Raw genomic sequence first — 26,535 nt, forward strand, 5'->3', positions numbered from 1 at the left:
TGACAAATTGCTTTGCCAACTCTCCTTACTCTTATATAATAATAATAATAATAATAATAATAATAATAATTTCTTTTGGTCTTGTTGCTACTTTCATCATCTCAGCTACAATAAAAAATCAAAATACTACCCACGGCCAAAATGCACACTTCTATTAAACAAACTCTGTGGACAATTCACTTATTTTTCTCTACTTGTATGGCCTGTTATCTAGTTTTGGAAAGGGAAATAAAACTAAACAAATAAGATGTTAAACAGTTTATTTAAAAAATCCCCCTAAAAAGGCTTCAATGTATAGAGAAAAGAAACAGTAAAAAATGGCATTAACTTACAAAACAAATCTGGTATCTATGTTCAGAGGTATACATGACTGATTTAGTAGCTATATAAGTGTTTACTGCTTTTTTACTTATGTAAATCAACATATCTTATTCCATTTGTTTGCACATCATTAAAAGTAGCATTTAATATATGACAACTAGCTCAACCTCTACAAACCTGCCAAAAAAGATGACTACATAATGAGTGCACTGAGGACATAATCTGAAAACAGTGAGACTACATAAATGTAAATTAATCTCTAATTGGGCCAAAAGAATCATTAGTACTTGTGATAGTCTATGACAGTGGTTAGCAAACTTTTTAGCCTGTGAGCTGGACTGACCCAGTCTGGGTCAGATACAAGGAAGCAGTTAGGCACTACGACGCAGCCACCATCACCATTTCCCTTCCTGGCAGCACTGGGAGAAAAAGCACTTTGGCTACTTCTCTCCACTCCATCAGATGGATTCTTAGGCCTGATCTGGCCCACAGATTGTAGGTTCTTAAACCCTTCATGACATGGAAAGTATCTAGAATGATCCTTAAATACCAAACCGGTGTGCAGAACTGGAATTTAAAAAACAATTTTTTTTACCTAGTACCTGAGTACATTTCTGATGGCCCTCATAGAACTACAATGAAGCCATTTTTATATATAGTCACCTTTCAGAGTACGCCATAAGTACTTTAAGTAGCCATACACTTTAAAGTGGAATAAACAGAGGAGACAGAAAAGAACAAGGGCTCTGATGACAAATAGATCTGAATTTCTAAGTCATTTATAATTTAAGTAAAATTAAAGTCTTGTGCTCTATTCTAAAAATAGAGTACTAGAATATTATATGCAAATGTTTACCTGCTATTTCTCTTCCTTAGTTTGAGCACATCCAATTAAGAATATATGTTGTTCAAGTTCATGAAACTTCCTCACCTTTAGATAAAACTAGTGGTTGCAACTTTAAACTCATATTCTGAGATTAATTCTTTTTTAATAAGTATAAAATAATTGCAGTTGAAAAAGGTGACAAGAACAAGAAATCACTCTCTACAGGTAATCTATTTGGGTCTTTCAAATCTTTTTTCAGAATTGGTGGTTTAATCTAAAACTTCCAATGATTTCACATTCACAACCGTATCAACAGAGTTAACTTAGAGCTGCTGGAATCCCACCTTTAAACTGGCCTCATTCTTTCACTGTAACCTATTATAATATCATACACCCCTGAGAGTTTATTTTTAAATGAGGCCTACAATTTAGTTCAATACATATACATATTCATTAAGTTTGATCAATCTAATCAAAGATGTCCTTGAAAGTGTTCGCAGGGAAAAATTAAATCAGCATAAACTAGCTATTATAAGCTGCATGGCTCAAAAAGTCTACTGTACATTAAAAGTAGTTCTCTTATACACCATGCAAAACATTCTTTCTATATATGTCTAGAAGCATATCCCAAATATAGAATAGATAGTTTACAGGCAGATGAGAAAGAAAACACTGATAATGATAAAGCAACAAGATATCTATATTCAGATGCACAAGAACTAAGGGAAGAAATCTAAATCTCCTCTGGAACAATATTTTGACTCACTTTGTTGAAAAACATTTAATGCAAGGTAAAATATATCCCCAAGCATAACATGAATTAACATTCAGAACTGTATTAGAAAAGAAGTTAAGAGTCCAGCTTTTCTAAATGCTGAGCAATAGAAGTCTATAGGGATTTAGGTGCTGAAAACTGTCTGTGATCAAGTGTATATGACCTAATTTTCACAATTACACCCGAGTATCAGGTCAGCAATACATCAGGAAAGATAGACAGACAATGCTAAATGTATTGAGCAGCAAAACATAACCTGTCTATCCATCTTGTATTCAGAATCATGATACTTTAAGACACTTAAAAAGGAATAAAAAAATCCTTTAAAGGACTCCACACCACATGGCTCATATGCTGGAACCCTTGAAAGAAACAAGGCCAAAGGGTAAAAAATCCAGGGTCCGTGGATAAGAAAAGACTTAATTCTGCAGTACAACCTGATTTCACCCTTAGACTTTAATGTGAGCTCAATTACAGCCAGGTTCACCTACATTATTCAAGTAATTATTTGTATGGGGTACCATCCAACTGCAATTAGGATTGAAACCTCTTTGTACCGAACGCTAAACAAATGTAAAATGGAAGCTCATACCTAATGGGCTCATATTATACTCTAAACAGAGACCTGATATAACAAGGTGTATAGAATACATCACAGGCAATAACAAAGGTGAAAGTCTTTAGCACAGAGTACATTTTTCTAAGCAATAGTATATTTGGATGCTTCAATGTTTTGCGCTCTCCTCTAACCTTCTCCAAATACACCCCCCTTCCAGTGCGCATTTGATAGTCACCAGTTCAATGCATTCCAACATCCTTGCTCATGTTAATCACAGTACAAAGGTTTTTGAAGGATGGGGGTGGGAAGGATGTATTCATTTAAGGAAAGCTTAAGTCAATGGGTGTTTATCCACATGATCTGGGAGTGGGGGCTGGGAGAGGGTACTTTAATTAAAGCACTCAGAGCATCTCATGCATCAGCATCCCTGTGCTTCAAAATGGTGACGGGGGCACTTTATCTATAGCTCATCCAGCAAGCTTTAGATAAAGCACCGCCGCTGCCATTCTGAAGTACAGGGATGCTGATTCACAAGGCACAGGAGGCTGCTGGAGCACGGTAATTGCCATGCTCCAGCAGACTCAATTAATTGACTGCTCCAACATGCTGGAATTCCAACATGTTGGAGCAACTTCCCTGCTCGTGTATAGGCACCCAATATTATCAGCACAATTATCAGTACCTGTATACAATCAGAAATATCAGCATAGAATAAGGAGAAAAACACATCTGTGGGAGAAATGGACAAGTAAATGGAAGTGATCACTATCATTATCAACTTCATTCTGCTAAGTCATGTCATGAAAAAAAGAATGAGTAAGAGAAGAGGAGCTAAATCTTGAGGAACCCTAAAGATCAGGACAACTAGTGTAAACAGGATGAAACAACAGAATCAGAAGATGCTTAAGCAGTGATATAATCAAAGCGATAACTTAGTAAAATGATTTTTGAAGCACCCTTTGAATAAACATGGGATATAGGGAGTTCTGGCCATCTGGAAAATAAATATCCAGAATCTGAAACCACACAGTAAACATATAGCAACAATATTTGGACGTGGCCACAGAATTCATTGACAGCTAAGTCAAAATTTAATTCAGATTATGTTTTTGATTGTCTGCAGAAAAAGTTACATTATCCGCAATAAATGCAAGTGGAAAAACAGAACTGTGAGGAAAAGGAAAAAGCTAGGTTTTAACCTTCTTTAGTCCAAGCTACCAGACTACAGGGCAGCAGACTGGGCAGAGAAAGGGAATAGGAATGACACTAGGGGAAACCTATGAGATACAAAGCCTCAGGACAAAACGTGGATGGGGGAAAACAGAGTCAACAGCAAAGCAGGTTCCAAACCATCATCATGAAGTCAAGACCACCTCAAACTAAGGTATAAGAAAAAAATAAATTAGGGATCTGAGAAAAGAGCCTTCTTTCAGTAGCTGTATTAGGAAAATCAGAAGGATGGTCCATCAAAATAAACAAACAAGATGAGTCAGAAGAGACACAGGAAAAGGAAAAATGTCAAACATTAAGTAATGAATGGATAACAGTTTTAAGTTAGTGTTACCAAAGATATCCAAATCAGCTAAGGGATAAATAGGAATGAACATGGTGAAGAGGTCATGCAGTTCAGTTAAAGGGATGTCATTTACAACAGAGGTTCACAACCCCTGGGCTGCAGCCCAGTACCAGCCCACAAAGGGTCGAACTGCAAGTCAGGAAGTGACTGGCATACTGAGGACCAAGAGCCAACCCTTTTTTTATACTCAGTATGCTGGTCCACGGCCACTTCCAGTCTGTGGTCTAAAAAGGTTGGGAACTACTGATTTACAACACATACTAGCACAGAACAGAAAGCTGGAATGGAGGAATCTAAAGCAAAGGGTGGCACCAGATTGACAGTTAGCAGATTTGATTAAAGAGACTCATGCGATTCTCAAATCAGTTAATGCACACCATAGACAAAATATACTCTATTTTTGAGGAAGTATTATGAATAGAGTAAAAAAAAATTAAAAACCACTTTGACAGACTCCTTTTAACACTGTATTTAAATGTTTTACTGCTTAATCATGATCATTATGATTTAGGACAATGGGAGCCCAATTTTTTGAAGGCAGGCTACAAATTAGTCCTCTACCCTCTCCGGGTGTCATTCCTATCCCCTTTTTCTGCCCAATCTGCTGCCCTATTGTCTTCTTTATGTCCTGTGTGCTCCTTGCCTGCCTTATATGCTCCTGTTTGCCTGTTCCCTCCCTGGTCTGTAGTTTGCCACACACAAAGGCAGATTTTGCCACAGATTGATTACTCAATTTAGCCAATTTGATTCTTTATATCATTAAAATAATTTTCTTTAAAGAGGGAAGATATAATAAGCTGTAAAGAAAAGATCTTTGCATTCAATTCCTCATACTATTTATATTCATTCAAATGATGAAATAAATCCACACATACCAACCATCTCAGGCAGAAGTAACACTACAGAACACTACTTTAGGAAAATAGTTCTTGAAAGTATGCCATTTGCTGAAAGTAAGTCAATATCCCTCCCCTCCCCCACCCCAGGCAATTTTATGTAGCACTACTGTAATTGAAGACATCCAGTACTGGTTTTCTTAATTCAAGGGATGCAGCTGCCTCCCAAGCCAGCACCAGAACTTAAGTAAAGTTCTCTAAAGCAAGCCTTAGAAAAGCAGACTCTCTCAAAAAGGAGGCTGGTGCTACATACTATTGGGTTTTGTTTTGGGTTTTTGGGGGGGTTTTCTTTGGGGTGGGGTGTGGTTGAGTAATTTTGATTAGCAGACAGATGCTATAAATTAGGAATGAGCTGGCTCAGAAGCAGGAATTAATTCCAAGGCCTCTGCTACATCAGAAGTCACATTAATAGAGAAGAAAAAGTTGGGCTGTATTTACTAACTCCTAATTTCCTCTACCCAACAAGGACTCAGAAACACAGTACCATTTCCTTTCCACAGTACCATTTCCTTTCCTTTCCAGAACAGAAACTCTTACTGCATATTTTATGTTTTTGGCAGTAACATTTTATAAGTTATGATCAACACTCAATTTTGGTCAAAGGACCATAAAAACTAATAAATATTGTAAAACCGTACTAATTTGTATACTGACCTCAAACTCTTACATAGCTCATAGTCTGATCAAATTAATAGCTCATAGCTCTTAATCTGACCAAATTAACAGAAGTATATATAGCTAACAAGGACTATGGCCCCTTTGTTCTATCTATTGAGTTTGTATTATCACCACTGCATCTGATATAGATAGGATAGACACCAAGGTGGGGGGGGGGTAGGGGAGAGTAGAACCTTCAAATTCTGTTAACTGAAGGATGGTAGTGTAGTATGAAAAAGAACAACTTTCCACTAGCATGGTATTTGGTTCCCTTAATATTCCACATCCACAGAATATATATAAAATTCTAGTTCTGATTAACAACACACAGACCCACATTAGCATCCATACATTCTCCTGCTAAGAACTTAGAAGGGAATTCAGAAAAAAAAAAAAACTGTCAGAAAGGAAATCAAATCCAAATGAGCCATAATTCTAACTGTCACGATAACCTGGAAAAAGTCATTATCGCACCAGACAAGAAGTTTAATGGCCCTTCCTGAAAAGACCCTGCCCTGTAATACCTGCCAGAAATACCAAGCCTCAAACAAGAAACCTCCTCACTGGAGAGAATAAAAGGAAGAAAAAGTAGCACCTAGAGCTGCGTGATCAGAGCTTTCTATTTCAAGGCAGAGACCCAATTATGGGTTAAGCACCGTTGGGGTATAAATGCTAAAATCATTCACACCTGAAAATATTTTAGAGCAAAATCCTGGCCCCACTGAAGAACTCTACCATTGAATTTAGTAGGACCAAAATTTCACTCCTGGACTGGATTTTTTGTTGCTTTGTTTTAAAAGGAAAATTAGTAATGTTAAAGTCTAGGAGCAAATTGATTTTGGACCTAAAGGGGTGCTGTTTAATGTTTTGAAGTACAAGAGAAAACTACTTGCTCACAATTCTGAATTACCTACTCTCTTCACTTTTAGAATGAAAGAAATTTAAAAGATTTATCCATAATAAACATAGGAACAACCTGATAGAATTTGAAGTGTTGAAAGTAAAAGAATGAAAGCATCTGCATGTTCATGTACCAGTCTGGACTACAGAGACTTAAGTGTCAGTACCTTTGCAGGATGGAAACAACAGCTGCCTGCAGCACTCTCTTTCCCAGCAGTATCAGCCAAAGCTCACATTTCCAGTCTGTGATATCTGGTAAAAGATTGAATGGAATGCCATGTCACTGCTCTGCAGATTTGAACTAGTTCTTTGAAAGTCCATTTTGCTGTTTGCTTTGACCAAACAAGCCAAGAATCCTCAAAATATAAGAATTAATGTCTTCTGTATTCATATTTTGAAGGATATTCCAACTTAAGGAAAAAATTTCTATATTCCATTCTTTTTTCAAAAAAAGTACAGCAAATTCACTGTTAATGTGAAAACAGGTATTATGCCTGATAATCAGAACTGGAAACATTTAAAAAACTTTGTTTTTCCTTCCCAAAACTATACAAGGGCTGCTAGTTTTATTCATCTTACTAGATAACTGCATGGCTACTAGAAAAAAAAAATTAAGAATGAATAAATTAAGGGAAACAAAAAGAAACAAGAACAAAATTTCAAATGGACCTGCAATGAGGGCACTAAAAGATAAAATGAAATTCCATAATGAAAGAGAAGCCCTTGGAATATATAAAAGTAAAAGTCATAAGGTGTTGTCATCTCCTGTTGAAATGGTTCTATAGAAATTCCAGTGCGTTCCTGATGTGTGCCTGCAACACTGAATTTTGCTTGAAGATTATAATAAATCATGTGAAAGAACATTTAACCAGTTAATATCCTCTTGGCTTTTTAGGGACTTTTCCCCCACAATATCTAGAGCAAAAAAGATAATCTGGTCCTAGATGACACTATCGGTAAATCGAAGAGCAAGGAGAACTACTGAGATCTATGTTGGTGGAAAACCAAGTTCACTGTCTGAGGTGGCAAATGAAGCTATGCGTAGTGAGGATTGCCAGATGAGGGACAAAACAAAATGCAGACACCTAAGGAAGCCTGCAATTTATGAAGCTTAATACAGAAAAAATTACCTCTAGAATTGTCATTTCTGAACTAGTTGTAGCTTATATAGCCTTGAAAATGCAGAAAGCATGGGCTACATTTTAGGTCCTAACAGAATCAAATGTGGGCCATGACAACAATGGGAGGTGAGTGAAAGACTGGAGATAAGAATTTTGAATACAAAAGCCAATCTACTCGAGACACAACTTCTCTCTCCATTCCTTTGTTTGAGCTTCCTTTTTGGGTATGTAATCAAAGCTTTATCAGATGTTTCCTCAAATACTTAATGCATGGATTTTACTCTTAATAAAGAATGTATCAAACTACTTTGACCAAGTATGTAATAACATTTCTACAAACAAGACATGACCTGACCTGTTCAACTCAGCTTTCTCCCAAGGACAAAGCATGAGGATCCGAAACAGTTTAGAACTAGAAGCCGCAGATCCAGATAAGATAAAAATGGCCACACATCAAGAGACTAAGGTACAAATCAAAATATTTCTTTTTACTTCTTTATTAATAGTATACTGTGGGAAGGAAACCCAACTTTATTGCTTGACTTAAATGAACATTACCTGGGCTATAATGTTAAGGTTATCCAATCTGTAGCACTACTGTTTTTATATTGGTCCACCTCATGATTGCAAAGAAGAAAAACATTTAGTGACTTGTTTCTTTACTTTACTTGTTTCGTATTTTAGTAACACATAGGGTCCAGTAGGGAATCTGTACCAGTTGTGTTCCTTGAAGTATCATCTTGCTTTTTATCGTAAGGAAAAGAACTGATTTTTTGGCTCAGTTACAAACTCGTTTTTGTCAGCACATTGGAAATCAAAGCCAGACTGTCTAGAAGAGACGAGTACTGTGAGCAGTACTGAACTTCAGACAACTCCAATCTCTCTCTCCACTTGGTTAGACTTTCTCTACATCCATGGTAAAAAAAAATTGTGCCTGAGTAGAAAATACAAAGGATTCCAAAACAGAATTTCTCCTCAGGTGTTGTACATGCCCTGTTTTCTGCAGAGGTAAGTTTCCTTTTTAAGGGGAAAATGTTAATTTTTAGTTCTCCAAGTTGTAAGGCTATCCTTCCAGACTTATGAACTGGCTTTTTCAGTCGGCTGAGAAGCAGACTTAAAAATAACAAATATGTGTAATATCCAACCAATAAAACAAAATAAGTCTCAATTTGATATATGACATTTTAAACAACATTATCTTTTTCGAAGTTGATTATTTTATTTATATCAAACTGTATCTTTAGAGTGGTTACATTCATGTGAATGATGCTGCAAGTTTAAAAATTACAAGGACAAAGGAAGTTAGCAGAATGCACTCTATATTACTTTGGGGAGAGAATAATGAAGGATCAAAGCAGACTGAATGAAGGAAAATGAAAAATCTCAACTTTGAATGATTTTTCATATTTTAATGTAAAATGTATAATGTGGTAAAATCTTTTTTTTTAAAAATCATTCAACATAAATAATGTGTTGAACAACGTACATGTGTTCACAGGCTTTGAATAATTTGCTTCAAACAGACCATGCCCATTCTTTTATTTCTTTTAAACATTTCTATGATGAAAGGAATGTTTAGAGTTTCTTCTCTGGTCTACGGTGTATGAGGGTGGCTTTCACATCAATGGGGAAGAATGATTTATGCACCAACAAAATACTGATCAATGTTTATTGATACTGAAGATACTGATATTGATGGATCAATTTTGAGTTTTGTGCTCATGTGACAGAACTTCAATCATTGACAGAGGAAAGTATCACATTACTTGGATTTTTCTCCACAATAAGCAGTGGCTCCCTCAAGGTAGTGGTAAAAATAACTGTACATATTGTCAATAATATTACATAAAAAAAATCTCTGAGAGTGTATGGACAAGAGTCAAATTGTTCTTCTGAGATGTCTTCCTTTGTTTTGGACAATTTAGTACTCCTGTAGTTGAAGGAATTAAAAAAAATGTTACTTCAGAAACCATGAGGAAAGTGTTTGAAAAAATACCTTTTCAGACAACACACAGAGATACTGGAGCTGTCTAGTACTTAAATCAAAGAGAATGAGGTAAAATGTTGCGTCTTTGCTAAAGCAAACTACAAGATCTGGGAACAGGATAATTAAGCCTACCTTTATAGCAACAGTATGCTCTTACCAAATCTTTAGAGGGCCTGATGAAGACAGCTAAATCTAACTGAAAAACTGCGACTGAAAATTCAGACTAAAGTTTTCCTACCTTCTCAGATTTCTTTGTGGCTGAGACAGGTGCATCAGAATAACTGGAAGTGGAAAGACCAGGTACACAGGTATCTCTGACACTGTCTTGCTTGACAGTTTGAAGTCCTGTAGGCAGGAGGGGCAAATAGAACAAGCAGCTGTGGATGAAAGCGACTCTTTACTCCTTTCTAACTTTATCTGCATACTAATTCAACCCTGGTAAATTGTTCTTTCAAATCATAAAGGACTGGGAGTGTACTTCTGTGACACTTGCTGTGGGATGCCAGAGTGAGACTTACAAGCTCTAAAGTATCCAATGATAACTTATTCTGCCACGTGCAAAGCATTTGGTCTACTTCACTCATGATTCTGAACAACACTATGATGACAGCAAATGACCTGACTTGCAAAAACTGTTTTCATAATGCTTTGTGTTTATATATCTGATGCTATGTCTGTTCAAAAAGTAAAGACAAGTACAAGCACACATTCTTTCTTTTCAAATGTGATTAAACTGGGGGCACAACTGAAGCACATAACATACAATTTAGCATGAACAAGGAAATATTCTTTAGTTTGTAAAGATGCACAGAAATTATACAAGCCACTGGATATTACTAAACGCTTGAACAAAATGAAAGCGAAAAGATTGTTCATTTTAACCTTATTTGGTCCAAAGATAGCCATTCAATAGCAAGCACAGAACATGGAATGCTTATGAAGATGCTAATTCAAAACCTTATGGAACCTGTCAAGAAACCAGATATTGTTTTTATAAAATCAGGCTTCCAAAGCTTAATATCTGAACTTGACTTTTTTCTACAGCATTAAAAGAAAGGAGAGAAACTCATGTGATGAAAAACTTATTGCAGGTATATTTCAGTTATGATGTTTATCTTAATTCAACAGAGTTGCTTTAGTAATATTGAAGAATGTACAGTGGAAGAGGGTCAGAAACATATAGTTTATGTTTTTTGAGCAATGATTCTTTTGGGGTATGAAGATAAATTAAATTTTTTTCTTCTATAAAAACTAAAATTAATTCTAAAGACTTTGCATCAGGAACAAATAATTGTATGTTAAAAGAGAAACTAGAAAATGCATGAAGTATTAAAAATGGGAAGTAGTTGTAAAACAACAAAGTCAGACTTTGAAAGACTCGTGTGCAACTGGCCGTATATTTATTGATCTACATACAATGTTCAGTGAAAAGAAAGATTTATTGTTTTAGAGATATCAGTGAAGAGAAAGATTTATTGTTATAGACATATCAAGCTGGGATTGACATTGCGTACACTGATACTGATGAAAACACAAACTTTAGTTACTTGTAACCTGAGTGCTACATTGAAGGGTTCTCATCCAAAATAAAGACACCAAGATTTTGATTACTTTACTGAAATATAGTAAAGAAGAGAGCACAAATATCAGTCATAGTCACGGAACAGTAACAAATAAGTAATCATTTGAGGATTGTTTTCAAAAAAAGAGCATTCCTAAGTTGAAAAGAATAGACGTGCCTCATTTTAGGGTAGCGACTCCCCTATGTCAGGTTTACACCATAAAAATGGAGATAGATACAAATTATATAGAAATTTAAGGATGTTTTCTAACAACTAAAACCTAAACAGAATACATAATTATGTAAAAAAAAATTAGCAAAACCTATCATTAAAAATTATTTACTTTGGATATTAGTATAAAGGAACCTACCCCACTCCTCTTCCTTCCTTCCTCCCTGCCAAACCCCCCCCCAAGGGAAAAGGAATATATGTAAAAATATTATAAACTTTTATGTTCTTCAGATTTTAAATGCAGCTCAACAGAAAAGATGTCAGATCATTCAACCACATGCCAGTAAACAAACAAAAACTATAATGAAGATTTTCAAAAGCACCTAAAGGACTTTAAGCAGAAATCCCATGTTGACTCCATCAGTCTTTTTGCTTAATAAATATTTTAGAAGCTTTTGAAAAATCTCTCTCAGTGATATATTAACTAAAGTGTCTGGTGCTACTGATGATGTGTAGGTAAAAGGCATGTTAGAATTAGCTGAATAACAGAAAAAATTCACATACTTCACAGAGATTTTCAGTGTTGTTCTCCAAATATCCCATGCAGCTACCAAATCCCGTAAGTTTAGATACTACGGTAGCATTTTAATCGGTCTGAGACAATGAGACCTTTAATGTATAACTTTACTGATGTTCCTTCCAAAGGCAATTTTCCCTAGGTTATACTAATATTAATAAGAAGGCTTTCAATAATGGTGCTGAACTAGTTATATTTAATAATGATGCAAAACACTTATTCAACTCATAGTCTTGAAGTATATTCTTGTGCTTCACCTTGTTCACAAGTCTTGGAAATTGTATTTTTAGAACTGTTTTCTACTGTATATTCTAATATACTTAAAGCGCTCATGAAGGGAGAGTGTTTATCTCCTCGACGATAATATTTCCCTGTATACCAAACAACTGATGAAGAAAACATTCAAATAACAAAGAAAATTAACAAATATTTGTGCCTTTTCAAGTAATATAGTTTGCTGATAGAGAATCTGCTGATTTCCAAAATAACTTTTTATCATCTTAAAATACTGTAGTAATAAAAATATTTTAATTTTAAATTTCACGTTTAAACAAATGCATATACAAATGTGTATTTTAAAAGCAAATTGTTACACAAGTCTGAAGAGTTCTTTCTATTTGTTAAGTCGCAATGTCTTATTACAGAGCAGACTGAACATATAAACTAGAAATAGCTTTCATTGTTAAAATATTCCTGGGAGTTGGGGAGGGGAGGACAGGGGGAAATAAGTGTCAAACCAGTTTGGATTAAGTGAATATCCATAAAAGATATAAAGAAGCTGTAATTTTTATCACCAAAACAAATACTAGAAATCCAGAAAATTCCAAAATTCAGCTTAAACTGAAAAATAATTCCAAACATGTTGAAGTTATGCCACAGTAAATACGCTTAAATCACTTAACTCTCTTGAAGTAATTATAACACCTGTCTTTTAAAAAAAATTCTTCAATTACTGATATGTAACCTCAAGCCAAAACTAACTTGTAAAAATATATCATTTATATTCATTTTACCCACATGCCTCATTTCATAAATTTTAAACATCTAAAATAGAATATTCCTTTACTTTGCAAAGCATCTTCTTTATAAAATATATCTTGAGGTACTTCAGAGTTTAATAATAATGCTATATAATATGCTGCATGACTGTACAACACACTGTAATGCCAGTGTGACTATCCTGACTACCAAGGCAGCTTTAACCTAGCTTGCTCAGACACTGCCAGCAGTGTAATCACAGTAGCATAGATGTCACCATGGGCTAAATGACTATGGATTCACTCTGGTTCTGGTGAGTTTTGTAGCTTATGCTTAGTTTTGTAATGGTTTGGCTGCAAATGTAGCATTAAAACTGAAAGATCCGAAATTGTTCAAACATAGTGAATAAATAAAGGATCATAATAGGTAGTACTTTTAGGAGATATACACAAAGAAAAGATTTCCAAAGAAATGGAGTGCAACCAAAAAATTTTAAAAGTAGACTGGTCATTACGAACGTTATAAATGTAAGAGATTCTGGGGGGTTGCTTACTCCTTTGAGGTTGTTTGGTTGTTTAAATTTACAATCTCAAGACACAAATCGGATGCAGATTGCTGATTTCTAGTTAGTATGTTCTATGATGGAAACATCATAATTGCCACAGAAGAAGCCTAAGGACTAGACGTAACCTAGAAGAGAAAGGTAAATATTGTTTTCTCCAAAACCACACAATCTAAAATTTCTTTTTAAAATAATATTTTATACCACAGGGTGTACATCAGAACTCACATTTTTGGAGAAAATAGGTATTACCTTTCCCTGTTAGGCTAGCTCTAATCTTGAATGGTGTGTCCTGGCTCACTTGTTGTCTCTCAGTAACATGCTAGAGTAGATCCAAGAACACATGGATTTGCTGAAACTGCAGAAATAAAAATAAAAAAAATTTTACATTGATAATATACTCTCATACCCATTCTACACAGCCTATGTTTTCAAGCATTTAATTATAATAATTTGAAAGTTCTGACAGTTAAGTTGGCAAATCAGATTTAGGCATAAGATCCTTTTCTATTTCTCCCCACTTCCTACCCAACACTCCTCCAGCACCTGGTCCTCCAAATGAGAGCATTCTGGCCATAAATGAATGTACAATGATATGAAATATACTCAATGAATATTTTCATGCTTGCTTGCTTGCTTGATACTTTAAATTCATTATTTTCAGGTGGTGAAGTTAAATCATTTGCCTTATCAATATAAAAATATACCTCTATGCAATAATAGATATTGTATAATCCTTAGTTACTAGTTTAATATGCTACTTTGATTATGTGTAATAGGTTTTCTTGAAGACAAGGAAAATAATGCATAATGAAATATTTGTGTTTAAGTTAAAAAAGGAAAAACAGGAAAAAAATTGCATAGACTTCATAAAAGGTTAGGTCAAATCTTAGGCTTAATTTCAAGTGTTGTAATCTTAACCTTGAAAATGCAAAATATTAAAATAGGAAATAATTTTCTTTTAACACATCTAACAGGATACTAGGAAATATAGCAAGTGAACATAACCTGTGTTGCTTCAGTCATCTACTCACAGGAAAGCATTTAATTTTTTCCCAGTTTTGTTTATATAAAAATTAAATAAGAACTAAAAGATTCCCTGAAGGAAGATTTGGATTATCATTTTTAAAATGATGTTGCTCAGTCAGCATTTTAGTTTAAGTAAAAAAATTATGGCGTCAAACATTTTACATTGCCACATTCTTTCTTCAGCATATTATAATTAAGTATACTGTACTCATATGTTATGTATCTGGGAAAAAAATTTGCACAAGGACTATTAGACAAAACAAACTTCACCAAAAAGTAACTTAACACCAAATATCTAATATGCTTTGTGCTTAAAGTGAAATAAACTTTTTTCCAAAGATGCACAAATATGCAAAAATGCAGTTAATTTCAGCATTCTTTGAAAGGGACTGTGTGCATAAATAAACAATTCCACTATCTACATCTATAGTTAATTGCACTTCCATTGGCAGTTAAGTGAAGAAAAAAAATCCTGGATCCCTTAAGTAAAATGAAAATCATATAATTCTTATACTGAACCCGTGATCCTCTAATGGTCAAAATTAATCTCAATTGTTAAAACCTTTTCAAGACTCTATTACTTTCACTTTTGAATATTTATGACTACTACTTTGTAAGAAATATACAGAAAATGAGTGTTTGATTGGCTTAGTAACCTAGAACATTCTGGATAGGAGGATCTTCATTACATGAATTATAACGTGAAAGAATGGGGGGACACTGATCTGACACTAAGTCCAAAAAATACCCAAGAAGTCTGTATCAGAACATTTGTAACTTTTTGTCTTTTAACTTATTGTTGACCTTAGTGTACGAGTTCTTAAACAGTGAAAATTGAAAAGCCTGCCTGAACATGAAATTATGGAATAAGAAATCATCCACAGACTGGATTGTGTTAACTATGGTCTAAACAGGGACTATGGATTCTTATCCAGTGGATTAGTTTTTGAGACTCATTTTTCTATATGAATTTATTACTTGGTTGCCTCTCTTAGCACTATCCCCTTCCACTCTGCCCCCCTTCTACCCCTCTTGGTCACAAAATCTTACATATCTTTTATTCAGTTAGTTTATAAGGTGCATCTCTATCCTGCCTTCTGCCGGACTCAGACTAACAGGCTAACTACCTCATGAATTTTTAAATACCATATCCCAAAATTAGATATTCCATATATGAAGTTAGAGAAACACCATGGTTTTAAACCGACTCCACTAAAATTTAGTTGAATATTCTAGAGCTGTCAAAGTCAGTGGGAAGGATGTCAGCCATCATCGGAAGGCAAGGTGTAATTCACAGGTGTTTATGACATTTTGGTTCAAAAGGGATAATTTGTCTTTTACCTATAATGGCTTACATTAGTAATATTTGGGAACTCTTAACTCCTAAATTTAAATGAAACATGCTGGCTGCAAAGAACAGTTTGATCAAATCTGTTTGTTGGCCTGACCATTATAGAGGCACCTTTCTCATTTTTAGTGGAATTATGTCCTTATTTAAAAAAGAATCCAGTACATTTACTGTCACAGATACTTTTTTTGCCTTCCAGAAAAAAGATGAAGTTCTGAATACTTACAGAGAACGACTTACCCACACACCACAGTGGACACTCCTAGACGTTGTCATGTCAGCATGGGAAAATTTAAAATGTGTCTAAGTATTGTTTAAGATTGCCTAACTACCAAAAAAATTCATGAAGTTCTTTGAGTCTCAGGGCTACAAAGTATGAATAATTGCAATGAGTGAATCATAGACAGATTGCCAAAGTATATCAACCAATGATTACACTCAAGATAATTATGATCTTGTTTTAGAAGCCATTAAAGGAACCCAGAGTTGATAATTAAATACTGTATTACTATATTATAGCCCTCTGAAGGACAACCTTGTCAATGTTAGTTAATTTAGGAAATAAAAACATAACTGTTTGAATAAGGCACTTTATTTGCAAGCACCAGTATCCAATTTTCTAAGTAAAAACAAAAGATCTCAGAGAAATCTACAACATAATAAATTTGTTCAGCATCTAATCAATTTATGAGCAAAGGAACATGATGAATCACAATTAAAAGGGATACTGAAGGCACCAATGTAATCTAAATTGGAATGGTTTTAGTAAATGGAATAAAACTGAATAATCTTGAGGTTACAGCACATGTTCGAGAGATATATATCTTGATATCGATATAGATCTGGAGAGATATATATATATAGAAAGAGAGAGAGAGAGAGAAGAGAGATCTGACACTAAGATAGATACATGGAAGGATATCAAATGTTTAGTCATCTCTAGTGATTGTTCTGGCTTGAAACCCTCTATCCCAAATTGTGGCAGAAGCTAGTATCAAAACTGGTATCTTGCTCTATTTTGTTTCTGAATTATGTATGGAAACATTTATTGTGTTTATATAGTCTTTGCCATATTGTAGGCACCATAAACAATAAAAGTAGCAAGAATTATGCCACAGCAGGACTATGGACAATCCTACTAAATATACTGCTTGCTTGCAGATAACTTCAGTTTGAAATGTGGTTTGCCAGGATGCACCTAAAGAGTTTCTGTTCATGAATTCCATTGTGAAGTCTGGATTATATGCTATTTTATGCCAACTCAAGTGACAACTACAATAGTTTTTATCTGAGCACCTAGAGTTTTTCAACACTAAAAACAACCAAAACAAAACAATAAATTAATAAACTCCCTGCAAAATTGGGGAGGACCTTGATTGGTTTTCTATCAGAATAACAGATCCAAAAGAACCATCAAAAACTTAATTAAAAAGCATGGATTTAAATGTAGTTCTAATGGTACTTGAGAGGGACCAGCTGTGTGATACACTGGCTTTCTACATATTTAAACCAACTCTAATGACACCTGCTTCTATGTCTAACCAGTCAAAATACTGTGCCTCATGCTACCATAGATCTTGCCAAAGTAACCCGTGCCTGTGCCAGACTACTCAAATTCATTACATCTAAACATGAAACCAAACAGCAAAAAAAGGTGTTTTTTTTACAACAAAATCCAGCAGGCTACCTACTCTGTAGTGTAGATGACTGAGAACACTTCAGTTTAGTGCTCCACTCTCTCCATTGGCTCCATCTCAAATATGGAGTGAAATTCAAGACCTCAGGCCTGCTATTCAAATCCTTTGATGAGACTTGCTTTAATTATCATAACCATTACTATTTATTGTGACATTCAATAGTGAGTAGATAAGACAGAAGTATTAAACAATCTACCAATGAGGTTAGGGGTAGAAAGCAACAAGTGCCTCCTAAATTTAGAACATAAAATATCCACTGGAACTAAATCATTGGAATGCACTCCCACTAAATCTCATGGCTTCAAGAACTAAATGCCAAGCATATTTATTCCTGGTAACAAAGGTAAAGCAGGTACTCTCTGCACCCTTGGAAGGTGTCAGTGCTCAAAGCAGTGTCAGTGGCTATGCTGATGGCAGCAGCTGCTATTTTTGCATCCCTTTCCATTAAATTGGTGCCCAGGACTAGAACCCAGCCACCCCTGCCCTTAGCTACATTACTGCCTGATAGATTGTCCATAGGCAACTCATAAAGCAACAGTGCCTAACCTTTTTGCCCTGCATGGATGCTGTGCAGTTTGTCTGTGAGTTGGATTCAATCAGTGGGCCTGATCTGGCATGTGAGATGGCCACAGCAGGATCCAGTCCAGCTGCACAGAGAGGCAAGGGGCAGTCCAGCCCCCAATCCAGCCATTTTGGCAAGTGGGGGAGGAAAAGGCCATAGCCTAGCCCCTTCCCAGGAAGAAGAGGGAGAGGTGGGTGTGGAGGGCATGGCCCCAGTCCTAATCCAGCCATGTGGGAGAAAGGGGCTGTGGCCCAGCCCCGAACCAGCAGGCTGGGCTTGTGCATTTGGCAGCTGGAAGGAGTAGCAGTATTAATTGCCAGCATTCCCCTGCCACCAAGTTTACCAACACTTGGGGAGCCTGGAAGAGCAGATGCCATTACTCCAGGGGCTGGACATGGTCCAAGGACTGAGCAACCCTGTCAAAGTAATTGGTGGGTAGAAGAAAAGCAGGAGGGATAGCTAATGTTAATGAAAGTTTCCATTAACAAAAAAAAGTTTTTCTTGTATTTTTTTTCTTCTAACAAATAAAAACTGTTCATCACAGTTTCTCTGCAGTTATTAGAACTGTATCCAATACAATGAAGCAGGTATGTCTACCTCATCTGGACTGGTGAAGCAGAGGCAGGCCCAGGCTGCATGATCTACCCCTTACAGTAGCAGCGTTAACCCACTCATGTGCTGATCACCAACATTTGCCCTGCTACTGAAAAGCACCCCCAATGGGCATCTTGGTATGGAAATTCAGCAGCAGAGCAATGAGCACCCATAGAATTAATGTCCCCACCACTCATGCTGCCACTACTGAAAAGCACCCCCAACGGAGATTTCATCCAAGAGATTCTTTAGAAATATGAGCAGCAGCAGCAGCATTAACTGCCTAGGTGCTAGCCTTGCCAACAAAGCAGTTCTGGCAGCAACAGAGATTAAAGCCACTGCTGTTCACCACACTGAAGAATTTATGGGTCCATGAGCCAGAATTAACACTCATGGGCCAAATGCAGTCCAAGGGCCACCATTTGAGCAGCACTGAAGAATACCTAAGTACCAGGTACAGATTATAAAGCTTTATGCTATTTGCTTAATAATGGTTAACTCCATTCACACAATACCTTTCTGAAGCTGAATTTAGAAGGAAAAGTAGTAAATTTCCCAGTCCCAAATAGAGTGCACTGCAGTAATTCCACCTTTGCCTTTACACAGGGTTGGGTTATTGACACACAGAAATGGTCAAAATAGCCAGGCCAACTGTAAATGAATGTGGACATAACCCTATGTTGCTATGAATATTAGCAAAAAAACTGATATATTCCTTCAAAATAGGACACCAAGGAGCTCCCACCACAGTCCTGACATGTAATCTGAGTTATCAGATTCACTTTTCTGTAGCACTGTTTGTGCCTACATTAAGTTTATTCCTACCCACATCCTCATATCTGTAAGGCACTCATAAAGCAGACCTTGCTGTATTTCAGCTCAACAAAATAAGATGATTCAGCAACCCAGCAGTTCAAGGTTTACTGTTTACCATTATCTGAGAAAAGAAATAAAGAATAAACCCACTTATGCACCTCTTCTTTCATCCTGTAATTTTCTCCAGGCAAGTGAAAAATATGTGAGTAACCATATCCAAGAAAAAAAGAAAAGATTATCAAGAATATTTGAGGGCACAGAGGTGTTTAACCCTAATTTAGCAATTCTTTTTAGAAAGAGCTTAAACAGGCTGTTTAATAATTAGCTCATTAATGTTAAAAGATGCGCTTTTAAAACAGGACTTTACTAGCGTTACTCGAAGTCAGCTAGCAGCATGGCTTCCCAAAGGGAATGTGCTGATAATAATAGCTACAGGACCAAATCCTATATAGATCTTTACGAACCATAAGCAAGCTATGGTCTACGAGTAAAATGTAACTCCAGCATATCAGACCTCAATAACCAAGATCAGGACAACATTCTACCAGAGTAGCTGAAGCATTTTTTGATTCCCAACTTATATCAATTCAGAATGCCATCTAGGAATTTAAAAGACCCCTCACAGTGAAATTATCAGGTCTGAAATGGCATTAAAGAAAGCTGAACTAACTACTCAGGCCAGATGTATTAGATGAGACTCCACTGATGTTATGGCAGAGAAAGGAATTACTCATAGAGTACACCTGACACCACTACTACCTAGGGATGCACAAAATCACAATGCTGCAATAAATCTCCTGCTGAGTGAATCTTTCATCAGTAAATGATGGCTCTGGACTCTTTTCTTTTTAGTTCAGTCAAACTGTAGGTCATTCAAAAACCATAGCAATCTGTAGATGGTAGGAATATTTATCTGCAAACCTATCAATATTTGTACATAAAATGTTGCCGGAAAATTGCACCAGACCACTGACAAACTAGTTTAATAGAAAAGGATTCAACAGCCTTCAAGTATGGGAGTCATGGCAAATATGCTATGAAAAAAAAAGATGAAACACCTCCTCCTCATTTTTTTCTTCATGGCCTTTCATGAAAAAAATGGAAGCTATGCATTACCACCAACATGCTTGCAAGAATTTCAACTCTACAATGTCTATGACAATTTGTTTAATCAAATACATGCTTCAGGGCTTTGATGGACACCTGTGGTCTCAAGAAGGATTCAAAATGGATTAGTCCTGTTTTGTCTTGTCTTGCTTTGTCCAGATGAAGAGACAAAAAGGAGTTTTCCTAGATTGTCTCTTGGGACTTTTGTCTTTCTCTGCGGCAAAGAGTGTAGTCTGCCAACTATGCTCACCTGGATATTGCCCACCTAATCAATTTCTTGCCTCTGCAGGGGCCTCTGTTCTCTGCTGTTCTTTTTTTGCCTGCACCTGAGGACTGAAATGCTTTAGTCTAACTTTAGTTATTAGGCTCAGTATGTGCGTAATTGGCTGAAATTAACTGTTCTGTAATATAAAAAAGTGATCACACAAAGTGATCTAATGGCTCCCTCTGGCCTAAATCTCTAGAATCTGTTACAGTTTCATAATTAGGAACTGTATCAAGTCTGCACAGATACATTTTGCCAATTTTAAAAGTTTTACAATTTATACAAATTAGGAAAAGGAAAATATGACATCCTGGGGTTGTGAAGACAAATGTTATCCTGAAAATATTCATGAAATCTAGTTTTCCAAAAAAAAGGAAGCGCTTGTGTCACAGTGAGGCATAGCACTGAGACACAGTAGCAATAAGGTGCAATAAACCGATGGATCTGCTGTCTAGTACTGTGACCTTTTCTCCAGCAAAGTGAAGTCCTGTAAATAAACTGATTTTACCAGCAATATGCAGTACAAAAACATTACTTTATCTGGGACTGACGTAGACTGTAAGTAAGAAAGGAATAAAAAAAGGTTATTTTCTAAATTTATCCTATATTTGTGTTGGAAATATAAATGAAGTAGATGACAAATCAAAAATACTTAACAGTGTCTGAACTCACACTAACATTTGCCATCATTTATTTTGGATACCCAATCATTTTTCAAAGCTCACCCCCTGCCTTTAGTTTTGGAAAGGAGTCAGATTTTGTGTCACTTGAATCCATCATCTCTCACTAACTCTGTATAAGCAGTATGAAAAAAAGATTATGCTGGAAAATATTCAATTACTATAGGACCTAGAAGAGATGAAGCCAAATGCTTTACGAGAGTACCAGATGCAATAGGTTAGACCTCCCAAACCCAAGGCCCAAGAACAAGGTGTTTAACACTGCATTTTGTCAGTGTGTGTGTGTGTGTGTGTGTGTGTGTGTGTATGTGTACACACACACACATATACACACACACACACACACACCTCAAAGCTTCAGCTTGCTATATTAAAAAGGTACAAAGAAAACCAAGTAAAAGCCCAACATAAAAATGGCAAGACCTCAATTAAACTATATTATTAAAAGTCAAGGAAAAAATAATGGAATAAAAAAGTCAAGGAAAAGATTATGGACCTATGAGTGTGATGGATGTTTGCATACTACAGATTGGGCCAATCAGAAAAAATAATAAGAATATATAATTTAAAAACAAAAAAAAAACAACAAAAAAACAACAAAAAAAAATCAAACTAATTCCAGAGTTAGGACCCATCATGAAAAATGAACTTTCAGTCTTTTAAACCCAGGCTTCAATTGCTTAATTGCACACTCTCCTAATGACAACTGTGGCAACACTGCTTGAAATATCAGAGGCAGAGAGGTGGTCCCCTCAGGTAGCCAAGTTGCAAACCTTTTGGGGATTTAGAGATTATAAATGTTACCTTTAAACCACTCTTAAGAAGAATGAGAGTAGCTGCTACAGACACTAATGTAATACGGTCTTTATGTGAAGTGATTACTTATATATTTTTCTTCTCTTGTCCTTGTCATAAACTATGCATGTCTTTGTGATTCCTGACAACTTAGGTTTTTCTTAAAAACTACAAATAAAGATTAGATAATACTCCAAGGAATTGAAGATTCTACCTGACTTTTAAGAAATCAAGTTATTTAATTAACCTTCAACAGTCTATGCGTTAATTAAGAACAAATCTTCAACAGAAGTACAGAAGAAAGAGCCTATTGCTCTCACTCAACTTCCTCTATTTGCTCTCACAAGCACATCAAACAAGTAAAAAAATATGTATACAAAAAAAAAAATCCAGCTCTCTTTTTGTTAAGTAGCAATGTAAGATTTGGATAAAAAATATTGATCCTGTTTAATCACAACAAAAAATAACCAGTAGTTCATTATAAAATCCCCAAACTTCCATTGTGCAAAAGAAGCCAGGGCTTTATTGATATGGCAGATCATTCTCAACACAAGAGCCAATAATACAATGCAAAAGTTGGCTAGAGACAGCTACAGCTTAAGAGTCTGTTCCAACTCCCATTGGAGCCAAAGGCAAGATTCTCATTATTTCAAGAGCAGCTGGACTGCCCTACATGCATTTGTGCAAGGTCAGGCTTAATCTTTAACAAAACAAAAACATGAAAAATTAAAATGCAAACACCTTAAATTGCTAGGTAAACTAAATCACAAAAAAGATTATCATATGTTAAGATAATTGTTAAATGGCACTTGTCTACGGCATTTATTTAAGGCAAATTAACATAAAATACAAAATGTATAAAACAACCTCAGTATTTACTCACAAATTCAGGCCATTATGTGAACAGAAAATACATTAACTTCCTCAGGGGAACATTTCTGTTAATAGGGGGATGGACTTATTATATTTTTCCATCTTTAATGATTACGATCCCTGCTATATATAAATATCATATATATCTATGAAATGGATGCAAATACAATAGCAAGTAACACTGTCTCAGACAGGTCTAATCCATTTAACTCCTTCTTAACAATGTTTTACAAATTATTACAAATAATTCTCTGATCTTGGGATTTGTTGAATAGTTTTCAGAAATGAACTAAAATAAAGTCAGTATTAAAAGGTAGGTTTGCCAGTTCTTTCATGGTCCCAGAAAACGTAGAGGAAGTTGGCAGGATCAGCTCAGCTCCACTGTGCTCCTGAAAAATATAAAATACCAGTGTCCACTGGATCATTGGGTCCTTGGAACTCTGGAACTATTTATGAAAAAAAGATTTTGGTGATGACTGTAATGGTGATTTAACATGGAGATTTAATAGGGTCTTGTTAGAAGCTGTGATCTTTCCCTTCTTTTAGTTGCATGCCCTAACGATATTATTACTTATATAATAAAGGGGTAATAAGAGCTTCGTATGATGATTAACAGGAGAAGGACCTTGCCTTTAGTTTCTTACATAAAAAAGGAAAGTATAGTTGAAGGAAAGGGAATGGGATGCAGTTAAAAAGAACAAGAAAAAGAAAAATGTATCAGAGGTGACAGCAGCATTTCTTATTTGTTCTTACTGATTTTTTCAAAATGTAACTCACTCAATTTTGCATCTATACTGCTGATATCTAATTAAAAAGAAAAGTAAAATTCACAGTCTTCTTAAGATGAGTCTCCATAAGATTATTCCTGGAACTCTGTCTCCATTGCATAACCATTGGTGCAACTCCATTAGTGGTAGCAAGTGTGGGAGCTCAGTGCAAAAAGGACACAGGCTTTTTTTACTCTTGTATTCCTGAAGCCTGGTTTAAGAAAGACAATAGTAAAAATACCGACTGAAGTCTAAGGTAATATCAGTAAAAACAAAACCTTACTCCAGAACTTCCACCATTGCAACTACACCAATGCCAGGCAAAAGTTAAAGATATCCCCAAAAAGTCTAGTTTAAAACAAGGTTTGTAAGAATGCTCTTTAAAGAAGGGTTTAATGAGTTGAAGAATGGTGGCATGGTGGACAGAAGCAGGAAAAAGGACAGGGAAAATTAGTGAATTACAAAAATATAAAACAAATCCATTTTTGTAATACAAACTAGACAGAGGTCACATAATTTGCATAGCCAAGTATTTAATATATTTTTCCAGGACAAAGACAGAACCACACTGACGATAGATTTCTCCTAAGAAGTCTCTGTGCTTAGTCTTTTTCTAGACATGTAAACATTCCAAAAAAAAATTGTGGGATAAAATATAAATTCAATTGTCACAAAAATAAAATCAGTAATTCTAAAAAACAAGTTTGATAGCTAGTCATGTGACACCTTTGCAGCTATCACCAATTTAATAGCAAACTGCTTGATAAAAATTATTTAATAAAGAAAAGCAGAAAGCCCAATATATTTGTTTACTGGTACTGATTCAAGTAAACTGGAATTTAATAGATTTTTTTTCTAATAAACAGCGTATTCACCTTTTGTTTACTTACTTAAAATCTGACCAGAAACAGTGGTAGTCTGACAAGAATTTACCTAAGCACTGAATGCTCCCAGCAAGCACAGCAAAATATTGGCATACCACACAGTTTCCATTCAATAACAGTGGCTTATGAAACCAGGCCTAGGTACAACAGTTTCTTTTAATATTTTACCATATTAATTTAGAAGCATATAAGTTAAAGATGTAAAAGCCTCCTGCATCTATTTCTTTTCAGTGTTAAAAAGCAGGCCCCCAAGAAAAGATAAATTGGACATTAATTCAATATTTTTCTGCTTTATCTTAAATAAAAAAAAAGTTAAAAACATACAACATTCTCTTATACTGCACAAGTAATATTTTTAACACTTAAATAAAAAATCAGGTAAACAAACAGATATGAGCAGAAGAAAGTACTACTGTACCTCATAACATCTATATATGATATTAAAACAAGAAAGATTTAAATATACATTCAAATCCAGAACTAGTTTGTTTTTTTTTAGCTGCAGTCTGCTTCTGATCATGGACTGGAAAGCACCTGAAACTACTTAGCTAGGAATTTCCCCTGTGCAAGAAATCTCCAGCTGACATGACCAGCTCGGACACCCTGCACCTTGCAGGGCCTGGCAATCCACAGGTGGAAGACAGTCTTTTGGTGGTTCTACACAGCATTGTTTAAAGCAGGCTTCACCCTGCTTGCACATGGGGTGGGCTGAGGTTAGCGCTGAACAAGCATAAGTATTAGAGTTCCAGAATCATCTGCTTCTCCATTTCCACTGTCCCTGGCTTTGCACCACTTTGGTGGAAAAGCCAGTAAAATGTGTTTATTAAAGACTGCAAAGTATCATTTTAAAACACCTGCATTTATATGATATTCCAAGCAAGTATTATACAAACATGTATAATGAATTTACTTATTTTTACAATTTTTACATTTTATATAGATGTTTGTTGGCTACTTATAATCCTTCAACTATGAAAAATCTTGATATCAAATTATTAAAATGAAAAATGAAAAGTTATGAGTCTCAGAACCAAAACAATTTTTTTCCCAAAAACACATGCTTCTTCTAAGATTCAAATGCATATTTGTAATTAAGTTTTTCTCCAATACAGGAAACACAAGACACAGCAATTCTATCTAACAAATATTTAAAGTGATCTCTATCTTAACTTCCATTTTCAAAATGCATCAACAGACATTTAGCATCTAATGACAAAGATGAAGATTCCTAACTATGCAGAATTGGTTCCAAAATGTGCACTTCCTTTCCGCATTTTTTAGTAATCGTCATGGGAATGACAACAGGTAGATAACAGCAATGTTAATTAGAGACTGTAAGCCTAATTCACAATACACTATGCAAGCCTCATGTTTACCAACTGCAAACAGATGCTTTAGCACAGTATAAAATTATATTGAGTGTAAGAACTATTTTGCCTAAAACTTGTGAAAGTAGCTCAAACCTGAAAGACAGCACTATATAAAACAACATGTGTAAACATCAAAGTGGCCATTAAAACAAAACAACTGAATAAAAAACAAAATGATTTAAAAGAAAATTAAGTTCCCAGAAGGACTTACTCTGTCACACAGCTGACCATGACTCTGGAAAAAAATTTTGTCAGTATTCTGTCTTCCAAAAAGCAAAGT

General features: G+C 35.4%; 1 protein-coding gene across 4 annotated transcripts in view; it reads right to left on the reverse strand.

Moving 5' to 3' along the window:
* Positions 1–26,535, reverse strand: part of NOVA1 (NOVA alternative splicing regulator 1) — a 228,989-nt gene that overhangs the window by 142,499 nt on the left and 59,955 nt on the right. The window contains exon 2 of one of the 4 annotated variants that reach the window (XM_019551668.1): positions 13,721–13,826. The exons of 2 other annotated variants lie outside the window; for them this stretch is intronic. The gene's annotated coding sequence lies outside the window, so the exon portion shown is untranslated. Of the gene's footprint in view, positions 1–6,677; positions 6,763–13,720; positions 13,827–26,535 lie in introns of those variants that run through there. One more of the 4 variants, XM_019551669.1, reaches the window with a different exon arrangement.

The sequence above is a fragment of the Crocodylus porosus genome, unplaced genomic scaffold (assembly GCF_001723895.1).
Source record: "Crocodylus porosus isolate Cpor-Errol unplaced genomic scaffold, CroPor_comp1, whole genome shotgun sequence".
NCBI lineage: Eukaryota > Metazoa > Chordata > Crocodylia > Crocodylidae > Crocodylus > Crocodylus porosus.